The sequence below is a fragment of the Lampetra fluviatilis genome, chromosome 45, assembly GCF_964198595.1.
Source record: "Lampetra fluviatilis chromosome 45, kcLamFluv1.1, whole genome shotgun sequence".
NCBI lineage: Eukaryota > Metazoa > Chordata > Hyperoartia > Petromyzontiformes > Petromyzontidae > Lampetra > Lampetra fluviatilis.
The window spans coordinates 696695-708590 of record NC_136319.1 but is presented as its reverse complement, the minus strand read 5'-3'; the positions used below and the strand labels follow the sequence as shown (position 1 = coordinate 708590).

The window sequence follows — 11896 nt, the reverse complement described above, 5'->3', positions numbered from 1 at the left end:
TTGGCCCAAAACAGCAAAACCTCGAGGGAAGGGTTTGCTGTACTATGTTGTGTTTATTTCAGAGAAGCTGTATTTCTCAAACAGTCATACTTGTCAATTATCAACCTTGTCATTGTCTGCTCTTCTTGCATTGTCTTTAGCTGTAACTTCGCCATTATTAGTTAATAATCTGATCCAATGTGTGTTTTTTTACAATTTTCCAACATGATGATGATAGTTTTTTCGCAATAGTGATGTTTGTTATTGAATTGTCGATAACGTATGAGTCGACATGCAAATTTAGAAGTGCATTACTATTACAAATGTGTCAATAAAATGTGGTTTTGAAAGTCAAAACTGTGAATATCATAATGTTTGAAATTCCTTTCATAATTAAAACAAATCTGTATCTTGTAATGTGCAGGAAGAAAGGAGAAAATGCCTTATGCATTGGCCTTACATACCTGTGGAGGACAAGGAGGAACAAGCTTCAGTCTTGATGGGAGGAGAAATGGAGCAACGTTGGAAAAAATCTGGGTGTGGGTTTGAGGGTGGCAGATCAAGAGCGTAAAGGCCTGGCTGACGGACGGAAGGTCTGCACAGTACGGTAATACCTCGGGATCTCACAAAGAGTTTGTGTTCCAGCCTGGGGAGCTGTTTTCGTCACTCTCACTGTGGGGGAATGGGGCTGGCTCACGCATGGGCGCCTTCAAGTTCAGGACAAGCAAAGGCAGGGAATAATTCGTGAAGATGACAGACTGGGGCCTAAAGACAGAGTACCCGGTCGATATCCGCTCTGGGATCTGCCTTGGAATTCAGGGCAAAGGCGGTTCAGACATCGACTGCATGGGCTTCCTCTTCATCAATTCGGTGAAATGTTCAGAATTGATCAACGTGACATATCCTACACTGCACAAGCAGCTTCCAAAAGTCCAGATGGAAGAGATAAAATCAGTCAGTTTCAAGAATAATGATTCTGTCCCCCAAACCTATCAAATTTAATCCTCCAAGACCTTGACCAAAACCTCCTCCTGGTCGATCTCAAACAAGCTGGAGACAACGGTGAGCATCAGCGTCTCAGCTGGCATTCCGGATGTCGTGGACGTTGAAAGTGGCTTTAGTTTACCGTTGGCACCGAGAGTACACACGCCGTGGAGAATTCAGAATTGAAAACCAAGCTCCTCTCATTCGATGTCACGGTTCTTCCACGCAAGACCACGGTGATCGACGTCAATATTGGTCGCGCGGAAATCGACGTCCCCTACAAGGGTACGGTGCGCATGTCCTTATTGAACGGCGCAACCTACGACATCCCAATGGAGGGTGTCTACACGGGTCTCGCCTACACCAAGGCGACTGCAGAAATAAAGGAAAAGTGAAACGGCATCTGAAAAACACGCACGTGCTGCGCTTTACTAGCTGCATGCTGCATTCAACGCTGCCAATCTTTATTTAATAGTTCATTGAAACCTGCGATATAAAATATGATGCAATACATATGCCATTTGGGAGAGTTCAGTTGGTGCAATTAAGGAACCTTTGAATCGGTGAAAAAATAATTAACACGGAGATAGTTATTTCAACAATTTTTTATTGCACCAACTGTACATAATTTAGTCTGTTCGCTCAGAAATCACAATGGAATTATCATAATCTTTATTTATCCCGGAGGAATCCGACGATCAATGAATCTCTTTTTTACAGGTGTCCAGTAGGAACGAGTTCGCAAATTACAACAAGAAACAATACAAAACACGATAGGAGTACAAAGTAGATTAATGGTAAGCAAGTAGCGAAAACATATCATTTAGAAATAACAATAAATAAAGTATAAATGTACGAATAGCACACGTACATTTTTTGCCGATTTTTCAAAACTAAATGCAAACTTGGGCAAGGCAACAAAACGACAACACAAACAGTTCCAGATCAAACCAACACTGCAGAGGGTATCATCATAATATTGGATTTTACAATCTAACTATAAATGCCCTGACTAGCAAAAGCAAATGGAAGAAAACTTATTTCAGTGGTTTGGGCAATGTAACAAGACAATACAAACTGGCATAGGCAACGCTGATCGGTAGAGTGCAAATCTGGAGGGATTCGATACATCAAAGTACAAGTTGGATGACCGACATAAATGACTGGAAGGAGGTAAAAGAGGTGAAGCTTTATGGGCTTCAGAAATGAGAAGGTGAAGAGCACACAGCAAAGGACATTCTCCACGGCAAAATAATACAAAATATATCTTGACAATACAGTTTCTGCATGCTGCCACGAACAGAATAATCGATGGACTTGACCAACATTTCTACTAAAATTGTAGAGAGAAGACATCCACGTGTGAATGATACCAAACAAAACGATGACGGAAAGATAAAGATTCCCCAAACAATCAACCAATCTTAATTTGTGTTGGGACACCTATTTTCAGAAACGCTCATATTTGTTTTCCATTTAACACTACAATGAAAATACAAAAAATGATAACTGGCCTCGAATTAGAAACAATGTATCCAAAGGTGACACCAAAAAATTCAAGAATTGCTCTTGCAGTACCATCACTTTCATCAGCACCACCATCTGGATTCATGTATTTAGATTACAATTGCATGCTCTTTTATTGTAGGAAATTGAATGCAACTAGTCATTTGCATGTTATGCAATGCTTTGGGATTGTGATGCAAAATAAAATATCTTAAAAGATACATTGGATTGTGTTTTCATTCACTATCATCATTATCACACCCATAACCCTTTGAGCCAGCATCACTGAAAACTTTGTCCGAATCCAGGCATTCGCCTGTAATAAAACTGCAGTCAATTGTGGTGAGTTGATGGTCTCAACCCGGTCAGGAATGACTGCACGGAGATAACCCCTTCCATCACAGTTATCAAAACGTAAGCTAGTATGTGTACGGATAACTCGCAGAAGTGAGATCTTGTTTTTTAAATATAATTTCAATCGCGCATGATAAACCTATATTCTCGATTCTCGAAAAAGAGATATGGCCACATCGCTCAGAGGTCTGAGTGCTGACCTGATTTCGAATCCAGGACCTTAGCAGTGCCAGCTCATCAATCACACCTCTGAGACAAAGTAATAATCATCAGCAGACATTGAAAAATCCACTGCTGGATGGTCTCTGCATGGTGCCATCATTTAATGGAAGTGTTGTTGCGGTTCTTTGGCGGTTATGCTGAGCCTGCACGAAATCCGTGCCTCAGAATAAACGAAAGTGAACTTGGGAGGAATTAGTAGATATTTGTGTTTTGTTGAGAGCCAACAAAATAGAGGAATTATTCCCTCAACATTGAAACAGAAAATGTTATTGTGATATTTTTGAAATGAATGATTTATCAAACAATTGTTTCAAGCTAATGATACAAACTAATGATACATCATGGGACCTCCTTTACCAGTACAAAAAGTATAAGAATATGTGATCTTATTTATTCACAATGTACTTACAAAAAAGATCCGCAGACTACCTGCTGGATCTCCTCTATGTTTCAAAGAACAAATTTGAACCTAAGGTCTTCGCTCATTTACCAGCTTCACATTGCTTATTGCCGTACAAATACTGGAGGAAGGACCTTCGCTATTGATGCCCATAGGGTCTGGAATGCTATTGCCAATAAACTGAAACTTGAATTACTACCTTTAAGATCTTCACTCAAAACTGGTCTAGAGGAGTTGTACACCCCTAGCTGCCACTGCTATTCAGAGGCCTAAAATAAAATGTTTCGCTACGGATGACTGCTGCAAAGAATGATCTTGTGTTCAGATTTAATGTGCTAATCTTTAAAGGTGCAAAATGATGGCTTTAATCTAAGTTGTCTTGTGGTTGTTTGATGTATCCCACTGGGATTTTTGCACAGAGCGTTGGTGTATGGTGCTTTTTTCTGGAAGATTTTTGCAGTTTTTTCCAGGATTTTTGTGTTTGCGCATAGTCACTTTAAGATGTTTTCTTGTTCATGTTTTTTCTTTTTTGTTTGTTGCGGTTGCACCCGATTCAAGAGCCGAATGGTTCACAGGGCTATACCAAATAAATGAAACTGAAAAAAAAATGGTTTTCCCCTTTTTTCTGGCAACAAAACAGTTGTTAAGATGTTAAAACACCAAACTGAAACGTTTTCAAAAGAATCATGTCTGCATTAACACTGTTTGAGACTAGGCTCAAAAGAAAGCTGTCTCTGGTGTGGACCAATCAGTATCAAAGACAATGCATGTATTATCCGAGTATGTTTTTGTTTTGCATTCTGAACACAAGTATTGTGGTTAATGCAGACATTATATATCCACACAGAGGAGAGAACACCCACTGCACTGGACTGTGCCAATCAAGTCACAAACCGGAATCAACTCGGGGTAAATAGTAACTCGATAATTACAAATCCATGCACTATCACCATGGTGAAGATACATTTAGTAAATGTATTTATAAGATTATGATTGCTGCTGCTGTGTCCTGTACCCCGCTTTGAGATCATTGATGAAAAGCGCGATATGAATGGAACTATTGCAATGATATGCTCAGCTGGCACCTGATGGGACCAGAATACTTCGCTGTCGATATCCATGAGAAGATCGCATCTACACTTCGTCACCGCTGATACCAGAAGCGTCGCTGTGCTGTGATTAACGGCCCGCGACTGTGTCAGCACTCTGACGGGGCTGTCGTTCATCAGATGTCAGCTGCCACTGCTGGCGTGTGGCTGTTTCGCTGCGGCATGGCGATGTGCACAGCTATCTGCACTCCACTGACTGCGACGAAGTATACCGGACTATGCAAATGGTCCATGTGTAATAAACGACTGGACCACGATGTCTGGCTCAGTGTCCTTTATTCGGTTCGTGCTGTACACCCACACGGCTGTCTTTACTCTGTAGCTTCTCCACGGTGCTGACTCCAATGTCGGCCCGATCCACAACAGCAGCCCCGCTGCTGTTTCTCTCACACAGCCCCCCTTGGCTGTACTCGCTGCAACTCCTCTCTCTCTCCGCAGCTCTGACAGCCTCGTGCTGTCTCCCTCTCTCCCTCCGCTGCTCTGACAGCCTCGTGCTGTCTCTCTCTCTCTCCGCAGCTCTGACAGCCTCGTGCTCTCTCTCTCTCTCTCCGCAGCTCTGACAGCCTCGTGCTGTCTCCCTCTCTCCCTCCGCAGCTCTGACAGCCTCGTGCTGTCTCTCTCTCTCTCCGCAGCTCTGACAGCCTCGTGCTGTCTCTCTCTCTCTCTCTCCGCAGCTCCACCTGGCAGCCACACCGCTGCCTCTAACACGCAGCCCTTCTGGCTGTCTCCTCTGCAGCTGCACACCACTCCGCAGCTTCCTCTTGTCTTCGGGGTTGGCTCCCGATGGCCGTCGGTGCCCCCCCTCTTCTCACTCGCCCGCGTGGCCTCACTCTTTTCCGCTCACACCCCGACTGACTTCCCCTTCCGGTTTACCCGCTTAAGGACCCGAACCTTCCCCCCACGTCACATGACTCCACCCCCCGTGACGTCACATCCGGAAGGTCGCTTACGCCCGCATTACACCACCCTCCCCCGTAGAAAAATCCCAGCCGACCTCGGCTGACCAATAGCAAATCGTAATGCGGCGAACCGAGCTTCCCCCCCTAAAGGACACTAAGCATAAAATGTAACAGCAAGAACAACAACAACAACGCAATTAACATCAACGAACGTACAAAAAGCATGCAATAAATACAACTGTAAGAAAAAAAATAACAACACAGCAACAATCAACGAAACGTAAGCGATTTGGAACGTGTGCGGGTAGCCGGCCCGTCCCGGACGGTCGGCGGCCCACTCGCAGAACGGGAACGCGATGAAAGTTGAGGAATGACAGGGGGTAATCCCCCTGTCGCAGCTGGAAGTCCACCGACGTCCCGTGTCCCTAAAGAGTTAGTCTTGGGCTTGTCCTGTGACCGTGCCCGCAGCTGGGTCGGAAGGGCTGCAGGGCTCGAAGGTCCCGCAGACCTGGCAGGCGTCCTCCGAGCAGGGCCCCTCGTCCCCCGCAATGTCACGGCCGGCCTGTCTGGAACAGGTACGACAGGCGCTCTAGCAATATCAATGGACGCAGGCAGGGGAGAGTCAGCAGCAACAGACCCCGGCAAGGCAACATTGGGGGATGACGCATCATGTAAGGGAGCAACATATGGTTTCAAGCGCGACGTATGCACAACCCAGCGACGAGACCCAATCTGGACGCGTGCTGACTGTGGGTTGGGAACCGCAATGAGGCGTACGGGACCATGCCAGGGTTTGTGCAATTTCGGCGAGGTCCCCGGACGTACCTGTGGACAATGAAGCCAGGCTAGGTCCCCAACCTTCCAAGGGCACTCCCCCTCGGACCGTCGCGCATATCGCTCGTTCCGGGCCTGGGCTTTGGCCGTAGCCACGCGGGCATTCTCCCGCGCCTCCGTGACTCGGCGAACTGTGTCCTGAATGTATTCAGGAAGTGGTTTACGAGGTCCCTTCACCCCAGTTCCCAATTGCACATCCACCGGCGGCACGTTTTCCCGACCATACATAAGGTAAAACGGCGAATATCCTGTAGCCGCATGAGGCGTCATCCTGTACGCCGAAAGCACCCCGGGGATGTGCAGATCCCAATCTGATTGTTGTTCACTCACGGTATGGCAAAGCATGGCAGACAATGTCCTGTTCAGCCGTTCAACCATACCATCCGTCTGCGGATGGTATGGGGATGTCCGTACTTTCTTAGTCCCAAGGCCCGCGCACACTTCCGCCAATAATTTAGAAGAGAAATTCCTGCCCTGGTCTGTGAGGAGTCTCTCAGGCGCCCCCTTATCCATAATATACCCAAACAAAAAGGCGTCGGTAATGGCCGCGGCCGACTGATCGGGCAACGGCCAGGCCATCGGCCAACGGGAGAGGTACTCAACCCCTACCAGCAAATATTTATTACCCCTCGCCGATGGTGGAAAAGGTCCCAATATGTCCAGTGCCACCAATTCATTGACTCGAGACACCTGAATCGACTGGAGAGGCGGCACGTAAGGATGTTTCGGCGGCTTACGTCGTGCACACGCAGGGCACGTGCGCACGTGCCCTACAACATCTGTCGCCATGCCGTGCCAAAAATAATGACGTTGCAACGTCAACAAGGTCTTCTGCACCCCTAAATGTAAGAGAGTGTCACAATGGAGGGTTCTAATCAACTCGAATCGCAAGGACGTTGGTACCACCAGGCGCCAACGTTCCTGGAACCCCTCCCGCCACATAAGCAGACCATCTCGGAGAGCGGTTTGCAGCCCCATAGCCGTACTCGGACTCCCATTGTCCCTAGCAGACCGCTTCCGCAAGGACACCAACGACTCATCCATCATCTGTTCCCGGATCCAGACAGACCGCGGCAGGTTCAAAACCCCGTCAGCCGGTCCCGGTTCCATCGGAGTGTCCGACTTCTCGACGGCCAACGTAAGCGGCTGAGGGGGGTTTGGAATCGGCGAACACCTATGCGTCCCCGACTCACATTTACAAGGGGCGCGCCGCGGTAATCTGGAAAGTGCGTCAGCGTTCGCATGGCGCACTCCCTTCCGATGTTGAATTTGGAAGGAAAATTCCTGTAGCGTGTCCAACCAACGTGCCAACTGTCCGGATGGCTGGTCAATTTTAAGGGCATATTGCAAGGCCGCATGATCCGTACGCACAATAAAAGAACGACCGTAGAGGTATGGTCGAAATTGCCGTAGGAAAAAAAACAACCACCAATAGTTCTCTGCGAGTGACACAGTAGCGGGTTTCCGCAGGAGACAAGACTCGGCTACCATACGCCACGACACGCTCTACACCCTCTTTAGACTGTGATAATACCGCCCCAATACCTGTGTCACTCGCGTCTGTATCAAGAATGAATGGGTGATCGAAATCGGGATAATCCAATGTTGGGGCCGTGGCCAATAGATCACGCAGACTCCGAAAGGCTGCCTCCTCCGGCTGTCCCCAAACAAACTTCCGTCCTTTACCCGTAAGGAGATGCAAGGGCCTCGCAATCGTCGCAAAACCCGGCACAAATCTTCGGTAATACGAGGCAAATCCCAAAAACCGCCGAACATCCCCCACAGTGGCCGGAGTCGGCCAATCCCGGACGCACGCCGTCTTTTCCGGATCCGTGGACACTCCCTCAGCACTCACAATGTGCCCCAAATAGCGGACGGACCGTTGCAGTAGGTGACATTTCTTTGGTTTGAATTTCAATTTGGCAGAACGCATCCTCATGAACACTGTCTCCAGCCACGTCAAATGTTCATCAAATGTGCGGCTGAAGACAATAATATCGTCCAAATATATAAGACACGTCTCCCACTGCAACCCTGTCAAAACGAGCTCCATCAATCTTTGAAATGTAGCAGGGGCCGCATTCAATCCCATCGGGAGACAGTTGAATTGAAATAACCCCTGCGGCGTACGGAATGCGGTTTTTTCCCGTGAGGACTCGTCAAGGGGAAGCTGCCAAAATCCCGAAGAGAGGTCCAGTGTGGAAAAGAACTTAGCCCCCGACAATGCGTCGAGGGAGTCATCCATACGCGGCAGGGGGTACGCATCTGCCACCGATATCTTATTCAATTTGCGGAAATCAACACAAAATCGCAATTTGCCATCCTTCTTCTTAACCAAGACGACCGGAGCGCCCCATGGGCTGTTAGATGGCGATATAATGTCCGCAGCCAACATGTCTTCCACTGCCCCCCGTACGTGTTCTCGCTCCGCAGGACTCATCCGATGCGAATTTAATCGAATAGGGGCAGCATCGCCCGTCTCAATGTGATGGTAAAGCAACGAAGTGCGGCCCAAATCCAAATCATCGGAGCTGAACACATCAGAATATGTCAACAACAATTTACGCAGCGCACCACGTTGCTCCATGGACAGGGAAGAATTTCCGTCACATAAATCAGCAACCCAACGATCATCCGAACTCCTTGGCTCGGAAACCCCAGCAACAACTCCCCGGCTATGCGGACAATCATGGGTCGTAAACGCCGTAGTGGCATGTGCCACAACCGTACCGGCCGGGACACGGACGTTTTCTCCCCCCGCATTAAGCACCTGTAAAAACGGTAATTGATCCGGCCGGACAATGGTCTGTGCCCCCACTAACGCCAACCCGGTTGTTATCGTGGCGGACGGTGACAACAAGACCCCTACTGCTCCTAGCCGATCAGGCAGGGGCTTCCGATACCGCAAGGGTATAAGCATCTGTGTACCAGGTGGGATGTCCACAGATGCGATGGACAGCGCCTGCACTTGTACGGCCGAAGCAGGTCGCCCCCAGGGCGACGGCAGAAACGAGATTTGACGGCCCCCGGCAGTTCAATACAATTCTCATTGATTTTGATCAAAATGGGCATCTTAGCCAAAAAATCGGTGCCTAACAAACAAGGAACCGCCAAAGATCTCGATATCAACACAACACCCGAGGCCGACACATCCCCAATAGATATCTTAGCATCCACCTGACCCACGATACCCATGCTACCCCCGTTCGCAGCGACTCACGACCCATAAACCGGACGCACAGCCCCCGGCGGGATGCCCAACAGATGGAAAATGACATCCGAAATAATAGTCGCAGACGCGCCGGAGTCGACCAAAATGCGTACGTCCACCCCTTGTATAGACCCCGGTACAGTGGACGAGCCCGTAGCGGCCGCGACGACTCTCCGTGCCAACTTGCGCCACTGCGTGACCGAGCGACAAGGCCCCATCGAAGGGCATGCTTTAACCACAACGTTAGGATGGCGCAACGACGGTGATGGGTGAGGTGTAAAGCCTTGCCGAGTGTCTGGTGCGTGCCGACATGCCTGTTTCGGAGGATCTTTAGCCGACTTGTCCGGTGCCGAGGCCTCCTGCTGCGGCGGAGCCGGGAAGCGGGCCCAGCAGTCTCTGGCGTAGTGGCCCCTACGCCCGCAGCGGAAACATTCGGCCTCGTTGCGCCGAAGCGCAGGCCTTGCCTCCTGACGGCCCCGTTCTGGTAGCGCCGCGCGCGGTCTCGGCCCGCCGCGTCCCGTCCATGGAGCGGAGGCGGCCGTCAGCTGTTGAGGGCCCCGGTCATCCGGAACATAGACAGCCTGCGCAGGGTTCCACCACAGCGCATCCCCTTCTTTGACGGGCCCCCCCGTCCACGCCGTCACTTGTTTCCAGCGACGGAGGTTGAATTGCGCATCGAGACACTTAGCAGCCGTCCGGGAAGTTAGCTTCTCATGCCCACACACAGGCATGGGGATCCCTAGATCCCGAGACAGCTCCAACATTTTCCCTAATATGAGAGGCTCGAGCAGGTCCTGTGGCGTCTCAGGATAAGCTGCCATGGCCAGCTCCAGCACCGCACCCCTGAACGCCACGGGCGACTCCTCTGGTGCTCGTTGTCGTTGAGCGAATCGCCAATGCGCATCATCTGGTGGCTCATAAGCATCGGCCATTTCTTGAAAAACACCACATAAAGTTGCCTTCTTATCGGTCGTTATGGAACGGAAGAATCGGACAGATTCGTCGTCCAGGAGAGTCGGCAACACCTCCAAAGCCTCCGCATCGGTCCATCTTGCTGTGCGTACCGCCGCCAAGAAGCGGCAGGCGAACGCGCTCCAGTCCCCACCGACGGAAAATTCTTTAACCGTTGTAAGGTGGCGACTCCGACTCCTCTTCCCGCCGTCTTCCAATGGTGGTGGTTGTGGTGGAAAATTCAAAATGGCGTCGGCCCGCGGCGTGGCCAAGATGGCGGTTTGGCGCCGCGGAGCGCGCAAAATGGCGGCCTCTTGCCGCGTGAGCAATGGCGGCGGCAGGACAGGCAACGTGGCGGCCCGCGGAGCACCAACTGCGTCCTCCATCGTCCCTGGCGCGACGAGATGGCACAGATGCGCCAGGACGTCCTTAAGTGCCTCCAGTTGTACCGCCATCGCTTGCCATCGTTGATCCGCGTCTGATGATGTCGACGGACCCGCCACCGCGCCAACATCCTCCACTCCCGTTCCCGTGGTCGCCTCAGCCGGGCTCTCCTCCACCACCCCAACAGGATCCGTGGTTGGAGGGAGTTCGTCGTCGTCGGACGAAGAAGCCGATGCAGGCGCCGGATTAACTTTCTTCCTCACTTGTTTCGACATGCCGTTGCACTTCCGACACCAGTGTAATAAACGACTGGACCACGATGTCTGGCTCAGTGTCCTTTATTCGGTTCGTGCTGTACACCCACACGGCTGTCTTTACTCTGTAGCTTCTCCACGGTGCTGACTCCAATGTCGGCCCGATCCACAACAGCAGCCCCGCTGCTGTTTCTCTCACACAGCCCCCCTTGGCTGTACTCGCTGCAACTCCTCTCTCTCTCCGCAGCTCTGACAGCCTCGTGCTGTCTCCCTCTCTCCCTCCGCAGCTCTGACAGCCTCGTGCTGTCTCTCTCTCTCTCTCCGCAGCTCTGACAGCCTCGTGCTGTCTCTCTCTCTCTCTCCGCAGCTCCACCTGGCAGCCACACCGCTGCCTCTAACACGCAGCCCTTCTGGCTGTCTCCTCTGCAGCTGCACACCACTCCGCAGCTTCCTCTTGTCTTCGGGGTTGGCTCCCGATGGCCGTCGGTGCCCCCCCTCTTCTCACTCGCCCGCGTGGCCTCACTCTTTTCCGCTCACACCCCGACTGACTTCCCCTTCCGGTTTACCCGCTTAAGGACCCGAACCTTCCCCCCACGTCACATGACTCCACCCCCCGTGACGTCACATCCGGAAGGTCGCTTACGCCCGCATTACACATGCATCAAGAAGCACCACAACTACTTCGGGTCTGAGGTATCATAGACCGGAAGAGATGTGTTCTAGTGTCAATCGCTGTGGCAATACCCCAGTGTAGCTCTCCAGAACAGCCTAGCGGTAGCTGAGACAACATTGTTTCTCAGTGCATGTGA

General features: G+C 50.5%; 1 pseudogene; it reads left to right on the top strand.

Moving 5' to 3' along the window:
• Positions 1-417: 417 nt before the first annotated feature.
• Positions 418-1358, top strand: LOC144947458 (aerolysin-like protein; annotated as a pseudogene).
• The last annotated feature ends 10538 nt before the right edge of the window (positions 1359-11896 follow it).